The sequence below is a fragment of the Ceratotherium simum genome, chromosome 14 (assembly GCF_057802395.1).
Source record: "Ceratotherium simum simum isolate JZ-2026a chromosome 14, ASM5780239v1, whole genome shotgun sequence".
In the NCBI taxonomy this organism is placed as follows: domain Eukaryota; kingdom Metazoa; phylum Chordata; class Mammalia; order Perissodactyla; family Rhinocerotidae; genus Ceratotherium; species Ceratotherium simum.
This window is the reverse complement of record NC_141913.1, coordinates 15,775,699-15,792,196: the sequence shown is the minus strand read 5'-3', so window position 1 is coordinate 15,792,196 and position 16,498 is coordinate 15,775,699. Positions and strand designations below refer to the sequence as shown.

At 37.0% G+C, this 16,498-nt stretch overlaps 1 protein-coding gene across 7 annotated transcripts in view; it reads left to right on the top strand.

The window, feature by feature from the left end:
• OSBPL1A (oxysterol binding protein like 1A) overlaps positions 1-16,498 on the top strand; it is a 147,132-nt gene that overhangs the window by 116,718 nt on the left and 13,916 nt on the right. The window lies entirely within an intron of this gene.

Below are 16,498 nucleotides of genomic sequence, written 5' to 3'. Positions count from 1 at the left end.
CATACTTTGAAAGATACTCTATTTCTCTAGAAGAATTGTTTTACTTTTATTTTCAGGTGTAGAACTATTTGTGCAAAGTAAATGCTTATGCTGAATCATAAATAAAGTAAATAAAAGCAGAGCTGTTTGGGGTGAAAGGGTGCCATGAAATGTTTTGAAATTTATATAACTTACTGAATAAAATCACAGAGAAAGAGCTGCAGGGGAAATAATATTTTTGGAACATGTTCTCTTCTGAAGTTTTATAAGAAACTAACATTCTAGAAGAATATTTATTAATGTAGATTGAAAGGAAATCATATAGCACTTGGAAGTATTGTTCCTTGGGCACTGTCTGCTTGTCTGTCTGTAGGATCACTCTTGAAGGCAGTAGAAACACTCAGTCAAAAGCTCTAAATGTTGGACAACAATAGAGGTTTTTAAAGTATGGTGTATCTTAAGAGAGAAATACAAATATCATCACTAGAGTAAATTTTTAAAGGTAATCTTTGGTGTCGACCACTGTCGACCCTTCTAATATCTGCCTTCTTCCTCCCCCCAAAAGAAAATAGGTCGAAACTTAGAAAATATTAGTATCCACAGGTTTTATTACACTTAAATCAAAGTGAAATCATTTTTTAAAATCCTCCATTACACTTTCATGATTCTATTACAGTTAACAATCCAAACATTTCAGATCCTTTTTATGTGGGTAAATCTCAGTTACAAAAGCCATGTACCAACCCTTCAGCTGGCTCTTCCCTTAGCTTCATATCCCCAGTTTCTTAATTTCATAATAATATATCTTAAAAGTAGTAGAGGAAATTTGATAATGAACCATAGCTTTTCATGATGTTGCTGTCGACTTGAGGACCACCCCAGATCAGAGTGGAGAGTGTGAGCATTCTGCAGGTGGCAACCTCACAATTCTACATGCATCCAGGGTTCAGTCCCAACTTTTTCTATAATTAATGCCCCTCATTTATGATACGATGATATAGTTTTATGGTATAGTATCATTATTCAAAATACATGGATTTTAAGAACTCATGATAGGTGCTTATCTGCCAGGTATGGCCTAGGTGTAATTTTGTCTTATTAAGGAAGGCAAGTCAGAGTATATTCTTCAGGCATTTGTCAGTCTGGACCACAGTGCCCTGCAGCACCTTCTCCAGCCAGGCTCACTCTGCCGCCAGGCTCACTTTTCCCCCATTCTCCACTTCCACATACATACACATTTTGCTTTGCTTTTTTCTGAAAAGAATATAGAGACTTAGATTTCCAAAACTAATGACACTCGTCCTTTTTTTCTCCTAATCTGTTTTGGACAGGATTATGTTACCAAAATGTTGGATTGTACTACATGAAATGAATACTTTACATAATTGAAATTCAATCCTAAATCTCTTTGTGTTTAAAGCTTTTACCAAACAAATTCCCAGCTCAGAATTAATACTGATATTGGTTAATAGTTTGAAACCTTTGTTCCTTATTTCCTTACCCCCATTGTCCTTTTGTTGAAGGAATCTAATCCTATAATCCCATTGTCCTAAGTTTTCCCTGTTTTCTCCCTCCTCTTCTCTCCCATCCTTTTGGGTTTTTCAGCAGGACTCACCCAGAGGTTAGGTCATAGCTGTTCCTACTTAATGACTTTGAAAACCAGGGCCAGCACCAGAGTGAGAAAAACAGGTCACGTTGGTGCAAAATTTAAGTAGGCATTTGCGGCTGGGGCCATCAAGTGCAGGCCCTGTGTTTGCTAAATATCTTGGGGTCATAGTATATATTAGTGTTGGATTATTATAAGAGATGAAAAAGGCCTGATATATTATAAATACTGACCTTTTAATGTGAAAATGTTATATCACTCTTTTAAAGGTATTCAGTGGAACCAAATATCATAGAGATTTGAATGCCACCATCGTTCTGTTAAATAAATACACGAGTAAGCTGTTAAGAGTTGAAAGGTTTATAGTTCCATTTGCTCCTTTAACTCATATTTTTATTCCATATTTCCTATAGAATGTTATCCTAACTTATTTTTTAAATCTGTGAAGGTCTTTTATGGATTACTCTATTGTACTTTGCTATCACAAAAAATACTTATAAAAATTAAAATTTATATCCTGTGACCATAAGACTTTAGTTCTAAAAGTTTCTTTCCATCAAGTTATTCTTACGTATATTAGTATATGAGTGATCAAAATAACAAACATTACAAAATTTATGAAAATATTAACATAAAAGGTAAAATGTTATTCGTAAAATGGATTTTTTTCAATTGGGTGTAGATATCTGAGAATAAATGTTCCATTGCTAGAATGAGACAGGATTTTCAGTAACAGTTATGTTGCTATTTTTTAATAGATTCAAAGATTGAGAGACCTTGCTCCTATTAACAGACAGATGGGAGTAGGAATTTTGTGTTTTTTAATATCTAGCAATATCATTCAGTTCCTTGATCCTTTCCCAACTATATGCCAAAAATCAGATAATAATATACAGTCATGCACCACATAACGACGTTTTGGTCCACGGTGGACTGCACATACAGTGGTGACCTATAGGATTAGTGCATATAGCCTAGACACAGTAGGCTACACCATCTAGGTTTGTGTAAGTACACTCTATGATGTTCATACAGTGACGAAATCGTGTATCGACATGTTTCTCTAAACTTATCCCCATTGTTAAGTGATGCATGACTATATTATCAAAAATAATTTTTTACGATCTATGAGCTGACAACTCAATTAGGACTTCCTTCAGTGTAATTGAAAACAAAAATTTGGAAAACCCTAACTTGCAAAGTGTCTTGTTACCTTCCATTGGAATAACAGGTGTCTCGGTCTCTGGAAAATGTACCAGAGAAGCTTTACCAGTGCTCTCAACTCTTGATTCATGTAACTGTTTCCTCTCACTCACGTATACCTTGCGATATTGAGAAGGGGTTCAGAAAATTGAAATATTTTTCACTGAAACATACCTTTGCCAATATAATATTTTCTGATGAAATGCTTTTGTCTTACCATGAGCTTTAAAATTTTTCCCTCAAAACCACAGATTTAGCTCCTTCTCTTTATTTTTTTTTTTGTGTGTGAGGAAGATCATCCCTGAGCTAACATCCATGCCTATCTTCCTCTTTTTTTGCTGAGGAAGACTGGCCCTCGGCTAACATCCCTGCCCATCTTCCTCCACTTTATATGGGATGCCGCCACAGCATGGCCTGACAAGGAGTGCGTCGGTGCAGGATTCAAACCCGGGCCGCCAGCAGCGGTTAGCTCCTTCTCTTGATGCAGAATGCCTGCCTGATATATTATAAATACTGACTTTTTAATGTGAAAATGTTATATCACTCTTTTAAAGGTATCCAGTGGAACCAAATACCATAGAGATTTGAATGCCACCATCGTTCTGTTAAATAAATACAAGAGCAAGCTGTATAACCATAGGGCCCAACTGCACCCAGATGCATCCCAGGTCAGCTGACAGGAGTGTGATGCTATTTTTGGATTTAGATGAACATGTTAGTGTATGTCACTGTGGCAACTGTCCTGTTCTTGAACTCTAAATCTAAGATAGATATAGATCTAGATAAGATGTGGAGCTTTACCAAATCTCTGATACATTATAAATTCTGACTTGAGAGACAGGGGACAGAAGAAGCAAAGTAGTTAAACAAAATTTAGCATCTCTACCACCTCACTTTAGCATCTTCTGAAATCAGAATAGTCCAACATGGAGAGAAATGGCCAGAAGACCTCATTTTTAATGTCGAGTCTTTCCCTTACCTGAAAAAGGGAAAGTCATGGACCCCTCATGCAGATTAATAGTGCCTGACTAAAAGAGGCTTCATTGATACCAGTACTGTATTTCTAAACCGCCCTTCATTTGGTGCCCTGAAGATTTTTATACTTCAGGGCAAGAGTACTATCCTGTGATTCAGGATGATGTGAGGTATGTCTTTTTTTTTATTTTAAGTAGCAGAAGGGCGATTGTAAAGGGAGAAGTGGGACAAGAGGAACAGCATTATATCCAATGCAAGTACATTCTTAGGCCTCTCAGTTTTTAGGTAAGAATGCATATGGAGGTTGAGCATCTGAAAATCAATTCCATTAAAGTATCCCTGTCCACTTATTGGCTGGACTGTCTTAATGTACCTTGAATGAACATAGTGTGAAGACTGATTCAGTCCAGGGTTCCAGCTAGTGCTTTACTTTTCCTTCCACATTCCCATCTAGCTGATGTACAGCTTTTGGTTAAATGCTTCCAGCAAGAGGGTTCACACTGCCTCCCAACTCTGAAAATATTCAGCTACTAAGGAAAGAAATATCTTTTTTTTTTATCTTTTTCTTCAAAGTTTTTTTTTTTGCTGAGGAAGATTCACCCTGAGCTAACATCTGTGCCAATCTTCCTCTATTTTTTTGGTATGTGGGCCATCAGCACAGCATGGCCGCTAACAGAGTGGTGTAGGTCCACGACCAAGAACCAAACCTAGGCCACCAAAGTGGAGTGCACTAAACAACCACTAGGCCACCAGGGCTGGCCCTCCTCATAGTTTTTCTTGACTTTTTCTCCCTGTTTTAACCACTGGTTGCACCAAGGTGCCCATAATGTGGTTCACTTCACACACAAACACATATCTCTTTCCTGCTCCATAGTTCCTTCATTTCTGGGTGCATGTCTTCCACTCATTCCCCTGTTGTGTTCCCCTTGGGCTGGTCTATGATTGCTGAGGAACAGTGGCATAACCAACTGTTAACTCAGCAAAAGGCAGGAGGGCAGCAGGCTTTTTTCAAACTTCTCATTCAGAGTGGCCCCAGGAGGACTGTCTTGTGAGGTCTTAGTGTGACTGTTTTGGGCATCATCAATGGTATTCAGATAGTAAGAACCTCTTATGCAGTGATAAACTAATAGATGGTAGACATCTTGTAGAGAGGGAGGGGACTGAGTAGCACAAGATGGGAAAGAGACTTTTGACCCCCTGAGGCCCTTGAATGTAAGAAGGATGAATTTTTACATCCTTGGTGGCTGTGGGAGGTAGAGGTGTTATGGAGGAAGGAGCCAGTCCCAATGTCATCTTGCACAAGACACATCCAAGGAACAGAGCCAAGACTGCTGCTGGCACTTGATTATTAGTGAAGAGCCTAGAAGCTCAGTTAGTGCTTGGGTTACCTAGGTGAGGACCCTGCCCACAGGCTGGCTACCTGGGCAAACGAGCGGAAAGACTTAGTCTAGGGCCTAAGTTGAGACTCTATAACCCAGGTATTGAATATTTGCACATTTGGGCATTACAATGCTAGACTTTACATATATAAAATATTTTCCATTTTAGTTGGGGTCAAATTGGCCTTGCCTTCGGATTGTTTATATAGCGCTCAAGTGACGAAACAGCCTTTTCTCTTTTTTTTCTTCTCAGTTTGTCAGCTGATGAGAAATTGCAATTAAGAGTTTCTTCAGTTTCATCATTGGTTGCTATTAATTTGCATGGATAAATTTAAACTTTGCTTTTAGCTGGGTCACAAGATAGAATTGCCTGGCATAAATATTTAATTTTTCCAGCTGACTGAAGCTCTCAGTGATAAAAGTATTCTAGCTAATGTTTCTTCCTGAAACTTGATCTTCATAATGTGCATTGTTGCTTTTCCTGTTATTGGAATATACACAGTACTAATTAGTTGTATACAATACCTAGAGAATCCAATACCAAACTTCATTGTATTGGAAGTAAAAATGGTGTCTCTGAATTTCCAAGAGGGAACGAAATATAGTTTATCTCACTGAGTTTTTCATTACATATCCAGGGAACTGTAGATTTTAAGTTAAAATAATTGTAAGATTATTTAAAAATACTACAGACTAATAGAGGCAATAAAATTGCAAGCCCATTGCTATATTTTAAAATAGCATGATATACTCTTCTGAGAGGTTGAGGTTATTTTTATGGCAGTCTGCAATTATGTGTATATGTTCTCTCAGGTCTTTTTTTTTCCTTTCCACTCCCTGTTTTATTTGGCCCAGATGTATGCCTCTTCATTTCCTTAATTGTTTACATTCTGAGTTACTAAAAGAAGTAGGAAGATGTTTAAATTATTCTAGGTTACAAAATCGGATCTAAAGAACCTTTTAGAATTTTAGGAGCTTTTCAAATGATTAAAAAATAATATACCCATTGAATTGATGATATAACCGTGTCCTTCGCACCTTGGTCTCCAGAGTTTACACCACACTTGTTTTCATTGACTTGGTAACTCATATAAAGTCTGCCCAACTCATGTTGAGCAGCCAATGGCTAGTAGACACTTGACTGTCCCATCTTGCCTGTATATTTTCCCAGGGAGATATATGTGGAGAACTGCCAACGTACATTGCTTTAGAGATGAAAGATTAAGTTCCTAGGCCAGGATCCCATCTGATCCACCATAATTAGGGAAGAGCTAAAATGCTGTGTCACCCTCAGCACATCTCTTATTCCCTTAGTGAGAGTTTTGTAGTGCTTCTGGTGTTTTTCAGAAAAAAAAATCCAGAATCAAACTTATAGGTAAAGTTCTTTATTCCTTTAATGAATAAATCCTTTAAATTCTTTTAAAATAAATCTCACCCTGCTGTTGTGCACAATAAAGTGAAATGTAGAAAACAGGAAGAGAGCTGAGCCAGAAACGGCATAGTTTGTGTCACATACCAGTCAAGGGATAGGGCTCATGTCGCCACCCTGTCGTCTTGGGATTAGATAGGACAGCCAGCCAGCCAGCAGTGAGAACCTCACCAGCAGGGACTATGGTGACCCCTCCTGGCTGGGGCTCCAGGAGGAGCAGGTTTTTTTCCCCTCACTCCCTCACCTTTTAAGGCCAGAACTCATAAGGCATACTGCCATCTAAGTAGCTTCTCTACAGCTTGGCTGCCCAGGTGACAGGGTGAAGTATCCCAACCTTTGAAGCCTCCTCGCCTCTATGCAACCTTGGAGGACCTGGAGCTCTGGCGTGTATTATTAATAATAACGATAATAGCTAAGATTTATTGCTTACTTAATATATGCCTGGCACTATTTTAAGTGTTTTATATGAATTAATTAATCTCATCTTTACAAGCCCTGTGAGGTTCTTAATGAAATCCCCACTTTGGGGAGAGGTGAAGGACTTACTCATGATGACATAAGCAATAGGTAGCAAGGAGCATTTGATCTCAGAGCCCGTTATTATTTTTTCTTTTTTAAAAAATTCTGGTAAAATACACATAAAATTTACCATCTTAACCATTTTTAAGTGTACAGTTCATGGCTTATGTTGTGCTGCCATCACCACCGACCACCCTCAGAACTCTTTTCATTTTTCAGAAATGACATTCTGTACCCATTAAAAACTAACTCCTGGGGGCCAGTCCAGTGGCTTAGCAGTTAAGTTCGCACGCTCCACTGTGGCAGCCTGGGGTTCGGATCCCGGGCACGCACCGATGCACCGCTTGTCAAGCCATGCTGTGGCGGCGTCCCATATAAAGTAGAGGAAGATGGGCATGGATGTTAGCCCAGGGCCAGTCTTCCTCAGCAAAAAAAGGACTGGCAACAGATGTTAGCTCAAGGCTAACCTTCCTCGCAAAAAAGAATAAAATAAAAAAAAATAAAAATAAAAAAACTCCCCACTCCCCTCTCCCCAGCCCCTGGCAACCACCATTCCACTTTCTGTTCAGAACTCATTTTTCAACCACAACTCTTTACTATCCCTAGAACTTAGGACTGGACAAATCTGAGCATATTTTTTGTTCTGCTTTTTCCATCATGCCACTTACACTTTGCTTTTCTCTTGTATATTTTATGATCAGCATAATGTAAGTGTGTATGTTGTAAGGTGGTTTAGTTTCTGTGGTGCAAGGTTATTAGTTTCCCCATCCTTTCCTTTAGCCAGAGTGAAAGTGTTAGGTTTTGAAATAATATCTCTTGTTTTACTTCTGATTAGAAGAGCAATGTCTGTTCATTTTAGGAAATTTGGAAAATACAGAAAAGCATAAGGAAGATAATTAATATTACCTATAATACCAACTCCTAGAGATAACAATTGGTAACTTTTTAGTCTTGTGACCTTCCAATATTTGTTTCTATGTCTATAAAACATATTTTACAAAATTAGAATTTTTTTTAACATATCGCTTTGTAACCTACTTTCTTACTTGACATTTTGCCACATAAACTATTGCACATCATTCAACAAGAGGGTTTTGACTTTAAGGAGCTTGTATTCCAATGAAGGAGGGAGGAAAATATAGTACGTTGTGATAAATGTCCAAATAGGAATAAACTCAGTGGGCAGTGGGAAGACCTACGAGCCTATGGGACAGGGGCTGTTCTGTCCCTGAGGTGATGAGGATGCAGGTGGAGTACAAGATATTATCCCTCCCTTCAGGAATTGTATTACTGTATGGTTAGCAAGATAAACTGGTTAGCACCTATAACATAACAGCATGTAATATAATCTAATGTATGATCAAATGCTAACTTGTGAGCAGGAGATTCTGGTACTCCAAGAGTTGGAAGAGGTGAGAAATCAGTGAGTGCTAGAATAGTTGAGGAGGAGAGACTTGAACTGGGCCTTGAATTATGGTTAGGAAGTACAGGAGTTAAGAGAGCAGGGCATTCCAGATCCGGAGTGGCTGTAACAAGGTTTTTAATCCAGTGCGTTTTAAAACAGTGCCTAGCACCTACCAGGTGCTCAAATTTTTTTTTAAAGATATTTTGAAACAACATTATCTCTACAGGCATATTCCATACTGCAAGATTGCTTTAGAAGAAATGAGGTTGGTTGTTTTGTTTTGGGGTATTTTTTGAGTATAATTGGGTATAATTGACAAAATTGTAAGATATTTAAAGTGTACATCAAGATGATTGGAGATATGTATACATTGTGAAGGGATTCCCCCCATCAAGTTAATTAACACATCCGTCATCACTTCACATGTTGATCTTTTTTTTTTGGCAAGAACATTTAAGTTCTTTCAGCAAATTTCATTTATACAATACAGTGTTATCAACTGTACTCACCATGTTATACATTAGATCCTCAGACCTTTTTCATCTTCTAACTGAAAGTTTGTACCATTTTACCAAACGCTCCCTATTTTCCCCACCCCTCAGCCCCTGGCAACCACCTTTCTACTCTGTTTCTGTGAGTTTGACTGTTTTTTTAGATTCCACATATAAGTGATACCATGCAGTATTTGTCTTCCTTTGTTGAGCTTGTTTCACTTAGCATAATGCCCTCCAGATTCATTCATATTGTCACAAATGGCAGAATTTGCTTTTTTTTTAAGACCAAGTAATATTCCATTGTATGTATGTGTATGTGACATTTTCTTGATCCATCCATCCATTAATGGACACTTAAGTTGTTTCCATACCTTGGCTATCGTGAATAAAACTGCAGTGAACACAAGAGTACAGATATCTCTTTGAGATAATGGTTTCATTTCCTTTGGCTATATACCCAAAAGTGAGATTACTATATCATTTGGTAGTTCTATTTTTAATTTATTGAGAATCCTCTGTACTGTTTTCCATAGTGGCTGAACCAGTTTACATTCCCACTAATAGTGCACAAGGTGTTCCCTTTTCTCCACATCCTTGCCAGCATTTATCGCTTGTCTTTTTGGTAATAGCTATCCTAACAGGTGTGAGGTGATATCTCATTGTGGTTTTGATTTGCATTTCCCTGGTAATTAGTGATGTTGAGCATCATTTCATGTACCTCTGTATGTTGTCTTTGGGAAAATGTCTATTCAATTCCTCTGCCCATTTTTTAATCAGATTGTTTTTCTGCTATTGAATTGTATGAGTTCTTTATATTTTTTGGATATTAACCCTTTATCAGATATATGATTTGAAAATATTGTTTCCCATTCATTAGGCTGCCTTTTCATTTTGTTGATGGTTTCATTTGCTGTGCAGAAGCTTTTTGTTTGATGTAGTCCCACTTGTTTATTTTTACTGTAATTGCCTTTGCTTTTGGTCTCAACTCCAAAAAATCATCAAGACCAATGTCAAGAATCTTAACCACTGTGTTTTCTCCTAGGGGTTTTATGATTTCAGTTCTTATGTTAAAGTCTTTAAATCCATTTTCAGTTGATTTTTGTGTATGGCATAACATAGGGCTCCAATTTCTTTTTTTCTTTTCTTTTTTTTTTTGTGAGGAAGATCAGCCCTGTGCTAACATCTGCCAATCCTCCTCCTTTTTTGCTGAAGAAGACTGGCCCTGGGCTAACATCCGTGCCCATCTTCCTCCACTTTATATGGGACTCTGCCACAGCATGGCTTGCCAAGTGATGCGTCGGTGCGCGCCTGGGATCCAAACTGGCGAACCCTGGGCCGCCACGGCGGAAGGCGCACACTTAACCACTTGCACCACAGGGCCGGCCCCCCAGTTTCATTCTTTTGCATGTGGCTGTCCAATTTTCCTAGCACCATTTATTGAAGAAACTATCTTTTCCCCATTGTATATTATTCGCTCCTTTGTCAAAAATCAATGGAGCATATATCCATGGGTTTATTTCTGTGCTCTTTATTCTATTTCATTCATCTATGTGTCTTCTTATGCCAATACTATATTGTTTTGACTACTATAGCTTTGTAATGTTGTTTGAAATCAGGGAGCATGATGCCTCCAGCTTTGTTCTTTTTTCTCCAGATTGCTTTAGTTACTCAGGGTCTTTTGTGGTTCCATACAAATTTTAGGATTGTTTTTTCTATTTCTGTGAAAAATGCCATTGATATTTTGATAGGGATTGCAATGAATCTGTAGATTGCTTTGGGTAGTATGGACATTTTAACAATGTTAATTTTTCCAGTTCATGAGCACAGAATATCTTTCCACTTATTTGTGTCTTTTGCAATTTCTTTTGTTAATGTCTTATAGTTTTCAGTGTTTAGATCTTGCACCTCCTTGGTTAAATTTATTCATAGGTATTTTATTCTTTTTGATGCTATTGTAAATGGGATTGTTTTCTTAATTTCTCTTTCTGATAGTTTGTTGTTGGTGTATAGAAATGCAAGTGATTTTTATATATTGATTTTGTATCTTGCAGCTTTACTGAACTTAGTTCAGACAGTGTTTTGGTTTAGTCTTTAAGGTTTTCTATATATAATATAATGTCATCTGTAAATTAAGACATTTTACCTCTTTCTTTCCAATTTGGATGCCTTTTATTTCTTTTTCTTGCCTAACTAGTCTGGCGAGAACTTCCAGTACTGTGTTGAATAAAATTGGTGAGAGTGGGCAACTTTGTCTTGTTCCTGATCTTAGAGGAAAAGCTTTCAACTTTTCACCATTAAGTATGTTAGCTATGGGCTTGTTATATATGGCTTTTGTTTGTTGAGATATATTCCCTCTATATGCAGTTTGGTGAGAGTTTTTATCGTGAAAAGATGTTAAATTTTGTCAAATGCTTTTTCTCCATCTGTTGAGATGATCATATGATTTTTATTTTTCATTTTGTTAATGTGGTGTATCACATTGATTGATTTGTGAGTGTTGAACTATCCTTGCATCCCTGTAATAAATCCCACTTGATTATGGTGTAAGATCCTTTTACTGTACTGTTGAATTTGGTTTGCTACTATTTTGTTGAGGATTTTTGCATCTATGGTCATCAGGGTTATTGACCTATAATTTTCTTTTCTTGTGATGTCCTTGTCTGATTTTGGTATGAGGATAATGCTGGCCTAGTAAAATGAGTTTGGAAGTGTTTCTTCCTTTTCTGTTTTTTGGAGGATTTTGAGAAGGATAAGTATTAATTATTCTTTATATGTCTGGCAGAATTCACCAGTGAAGCCACATCTGGTCTTAGAATTTTGTTTGTTGGGAGATTTTTGATTACTGCTTCAATCTCCTTACTAGTAATTGGTCTGTTCAGATTTTCTGCTGCTTCATGATTCAGTCTTCATAGGTTGTATATTTCTAGGGATTTATCCATTTCTTCTAGGTTGTCCAATTTATTGGCATATAATTATTCATAGTAGTCTCTTATGATCCTTTGTATTTGTGTGGTATCAGTTGTAAAGTCTCCTCTTTAATTTATGATTTTATTTATTTGAGCCCTCTCTCTTTGTATTTGTGTGGTATCAGTTGTAAAGTCTCCTCTTTAATTTATGATTTTATTTATTTGAGCCCTCTCTCTTTTTTCCTTGGTGAGTCTAGCTAAAGGTTTCTCTGATTTGTTTTTCTTTTCAGAAAACCAGCTCTTAGTTTCATTGATCTTTTCTATTGTCTTTTTAGTCTCTATTTCATTTATTTCCACTCTGATCTTTGTTATTTTCCTTCCTTCTACTAACTTTGGGTTTAGTTTGTTCTTCTATTTCCTTGAGGTGTCAAGTTAGGCTGTTTATTTGAGATCTTTCTTGTTTCTTAATGTCAGTGTTTGTTGCGGTGAACTTCCCTTTTAGAACTGCTTTTGCTGCATCCCATAAGTTTTGGTATGTTATATTTCCATTTTTGCTTATCTCAAGATATTTTTTGATTTTTCTTCTGATTTCTTCTTTGACTCATTGGTTGTTCAGTAGCATGTTGCTTAATCTCCACATATTGTGAATTTTCCAGTTTTCTTGTCCAGAATTTATGACTAATTTCATACCATTGTGGTTGGAAAAGATGCTTGATATGGTTTCAGTCTTCTTAAACTAAGACTTGTTATGTGACCTAAATTATGATCTATCCTGGAGAATGTTCCATGTGCACTTGAGAAGCATGTGTGTTTTCTGCTACTGTGGGACGGGATGTTCTCTATATGACTGTTGGGTCTATCTGGTCTAATGTGTCCTTTAAGTCCAGCGTTTTCTTATTGATTTCCTGTCTAGGTGATCTGCCCATTGCTGAAAGTAAGGTATTGAGGTCCCCTACTATTTTTTTTTTTTAATTTTTTGTTTATTGCAGTAACATTGGTTTATAACATTGTAAAAGTTTCAGGTGTACATCATTGTACTTCTATTTCTGCATAGATTACATCATGTTCACCACCAAAATACTAATTACAACCCATCACCACACACATGTACCGAATTATCCCTTTCACCCTCCTCCCTCCCCCCTTCCCCTCTGGTAACCACCAATCCAATCTCTGTCCCTATGTGTTTGTTTATTGTTGTTATTATCTACTACTTAATGAAGGAAATCATATGGTATTTGACCTTCTCCCTCTGACTTATTTCACTTTGCATTATACCCTCAATGTCCATCCATGTTGTCACAAATGACTGGATTTCATCGTTTCTTATTGCTGAGTAGTATTCCATTGTGTATATATACCACAGCTTCTTTATCCATTCGTCCCTTGATGGGCACTTAGGTTGCTTCCAAGTCTTGGCTATTGTGAATAACGCTGCAATGAACACAGGAGTGCATGTACCTTTGCAAATTGGTGAACTATTGCTGTCTACTTCTCCTTTCAGATTTGTTAGTATTTGCTTTATATATTTAGATGCTCCTGTGTTGGGTGCATAAATATTTATAATTGTTATCTTCTTGATGAGTTGATCCCTTTATCATTATATAATGACCTTCTTTGTGTCTCGTTACAGTCTTTGGCTTAAAGTCTGTTTTGTCTAATATAAGTATAGCTACTCCTGCTTGCTTTGGTTTCCATTTGCTTGAAATATCTTTTTCCATTCCTTCACTTTCTTTCTTTCTTTCTTTCTTTTTTTGTGAAGAAGGTCAGCCCTGAGCTAATATCCATGCCAATCCTCCTCTTTTTGCTGAGGAAGACCAGCCCTGAGCTAACATCTATTGCCAATCCTCCTCCTTTTTTTTTCCCCCTTTTTCTCCCCAAAGCCCCAGTAGATAGTTGTATGTCATAGTTGCACATCCTTCTAGTTGCTGTATTTGGGACGCCGCCTCAGCATGCCTGGACAAGCAGTGCGTCGGTGCACGCCTGGGATCCAAACCCGGGCTACCAGTAGCGGAGCACGTGCACTTAACCGCTAAGCCACGGGGCCAGCCCCCATCCCTTCACTTTCAATCTTTGTGTGTCCTTAAATCTGAAGTGAGTCTCTTATAGGCAGTATATAGTTGGGTCTTGTTTTTTTAATCCATTCAGCCACTCTGTGTCTTTTGATTAGAGAATTTAGTTCATTTACATTTAAAGTAATTACTGATAGATATGGACTTACTGTTGGCATTTTTTAAGTTGTTTTCTGGTGTTTTTTAATTCATCAGTTCCTTTGTTCCTCTCTTGCTTTCTTCCTTTGCAATTTATGATTTTCTCTAGTGGTATGTTTGACACCTTTCTCTTTATGTATCTACTACAGGTTTTTGCTTCTTGCTTTTGTTTTATATGGCTTCTATAAAACATCTTCCATTTATAACAGTCTATTTTAAGCCAGTAACAGCTTAACTTTGAACATGTACAAAAACTCTACATTTTTATACTCCCCCCATTTTATGTTTTTGATGTCACAGTTTATATCTTTTTTCATTATGTATCCATTAACAAAGTATTGTTGTTACAGTCATTTTGAATACTTTTGTCTTTTATCTTCATACTGGAGTTATAAGTGATTTACCCACCACCATTAGAATTTTAGAGTATTCTTCAGTTAAATATTTGTGTAAGGAAAGAGTGAACATGACCAAATGAAGATTGGAAGTGGTGCCCCTCCCTTCGATGTTAAAAGATCTGACTCTCATGCAGTATTGGTGGGAGTATAAATTGGGAAAGCCTTTTTGGAAGACATTTAGCTTGGTAGTAGCTATAAAAATTTTAAATAAGCATACTTTTGACCCAGAAATTCCACTTAGAAAATCTCCTTTAAAGCTGTATTTACCCATGTTCTAAAAGATATATGATTAAATAGTTCGTTGTATGTGTACATATAGACTTTTTTTTTAATTTAACAGACACATATAGCACTTACTAATATGCCCAGAACTTGTCTAAGTGTTTTGCAAATATTAGTCTTATAACAATACTTTGTGGTAGATACTACTGTATGAGTGCCATGTTATTGATGAGGAAACTGGCAGAGTTTAACTTGGCCGTAGTCACACAGCTAGCAAATGAGAAAGCCAGCAGTGGAACACAGTGTGGTTCTGTGGGCTTATCATTACACTATCCAGTGATTACAAAGAACTTGACAGACTCAGTGATGTACCTTACATGGGTGTGAGACCTCCACAGCACAGTAAAAGTGAAAAAAGCAAGTCATAGGTCAATACATAGAGTGGATCCCATGCGTTTAAAGATAATAATAAGAACATATATATGTATACACACGTGGTATAAATACACAGCAGTGTATCCCAAAATGCTGATGGTGCTTTGCCTGTGGAAAGAGGATCATTTTCATGTTTTTACTTGCATATTATTAAATTTTATACTGAGAGTTATATATTCCTCTATTAGTTTTTTTAATAAAGAAAAAACCAATGGAGATACTTTCAAGTAGAAGAAAGAGAGCCTGGGACATCTCAATTAAGACAGGTTTTGGTAGTTCCAGTTTTCTTGACTTGGCCCCAATAGTGAATTTCTGGATTTAATGAGATCTTAGAGTATATATAGTTGAGGCTTCTTTTCTTTATCTCTTTATAGATTCCTATTCTCCCTTGTCTTCCCAGTGAGGCAGCAATAAACCTACCATTTCTTTTCATTAGATTGAGCTGCTATATGTCTGTCTGTGTTCTGCAATATTTTATGGTAATGAATGAGCTTATTTTGTTTAATGCACACCAGTTGTAGTTTTGTGAAGGTTACATTATTTTTAATTATGCATGTTGGTAAGAATGTGTATGTTAAGGGGGGAAAGTTGGAGCTAAGATAGGTGGCATTCAACCTCGATGACACCTTGGAAATATTCACCTGACCATTGACTTTAGTTGATGGGCTTCATGGACCTGATTCCCAAGGGAAAGGTAAATAATGGTAGGTAGAAGACTGGGAAGATCATCAGAACGTTCCAGAGAATACAGAGATAAGTTTGTTACCTAATAAATTTTTTCAAGGACCTCATGGTACTGTTCCTTGCTGGCAGCATGTGATAAACAGAGTTAAAAGGTTGCAATTCAAGCCAGAGGCTCCTGCCCCATCATTAAATTATTTTTGGAAGCCTACTGTGATTTTGTCATTCTGGAAAATAGAATTTAAAACCTATTCTGTAAAATACACAATAGCTTTGTAATACTGTAGGCCACAATTTATAGTAGATTGGTGTGCTAAGAAAACCTTAATGTTGTCAGTTAAAAACAGTCTGAAATTTCTTTTGGAAAATTATTGACAAAAAAGGTATCTGTGGTTGATCATTAGCCCACTGTGAAGATTTTTGCTTTTTGTGTCCTCATCACCTTTATATCCCATTTCCTAATTCCGATCTAAGGCAAACTTAGTCATCATCTCATGCTCACCACTAGATTGTGAGCTCCTTGAAGCCAAGGAGAATATTTGGGTAGTCTTTGTATTTACTTGAAGGCCTAGAACAATGTACTTCATATTGTTAGGTGGCTCTGGAAAGATTTGTGAAATTGAATTGATAGTAGTTAAATTTCATGGGTTGCTATTT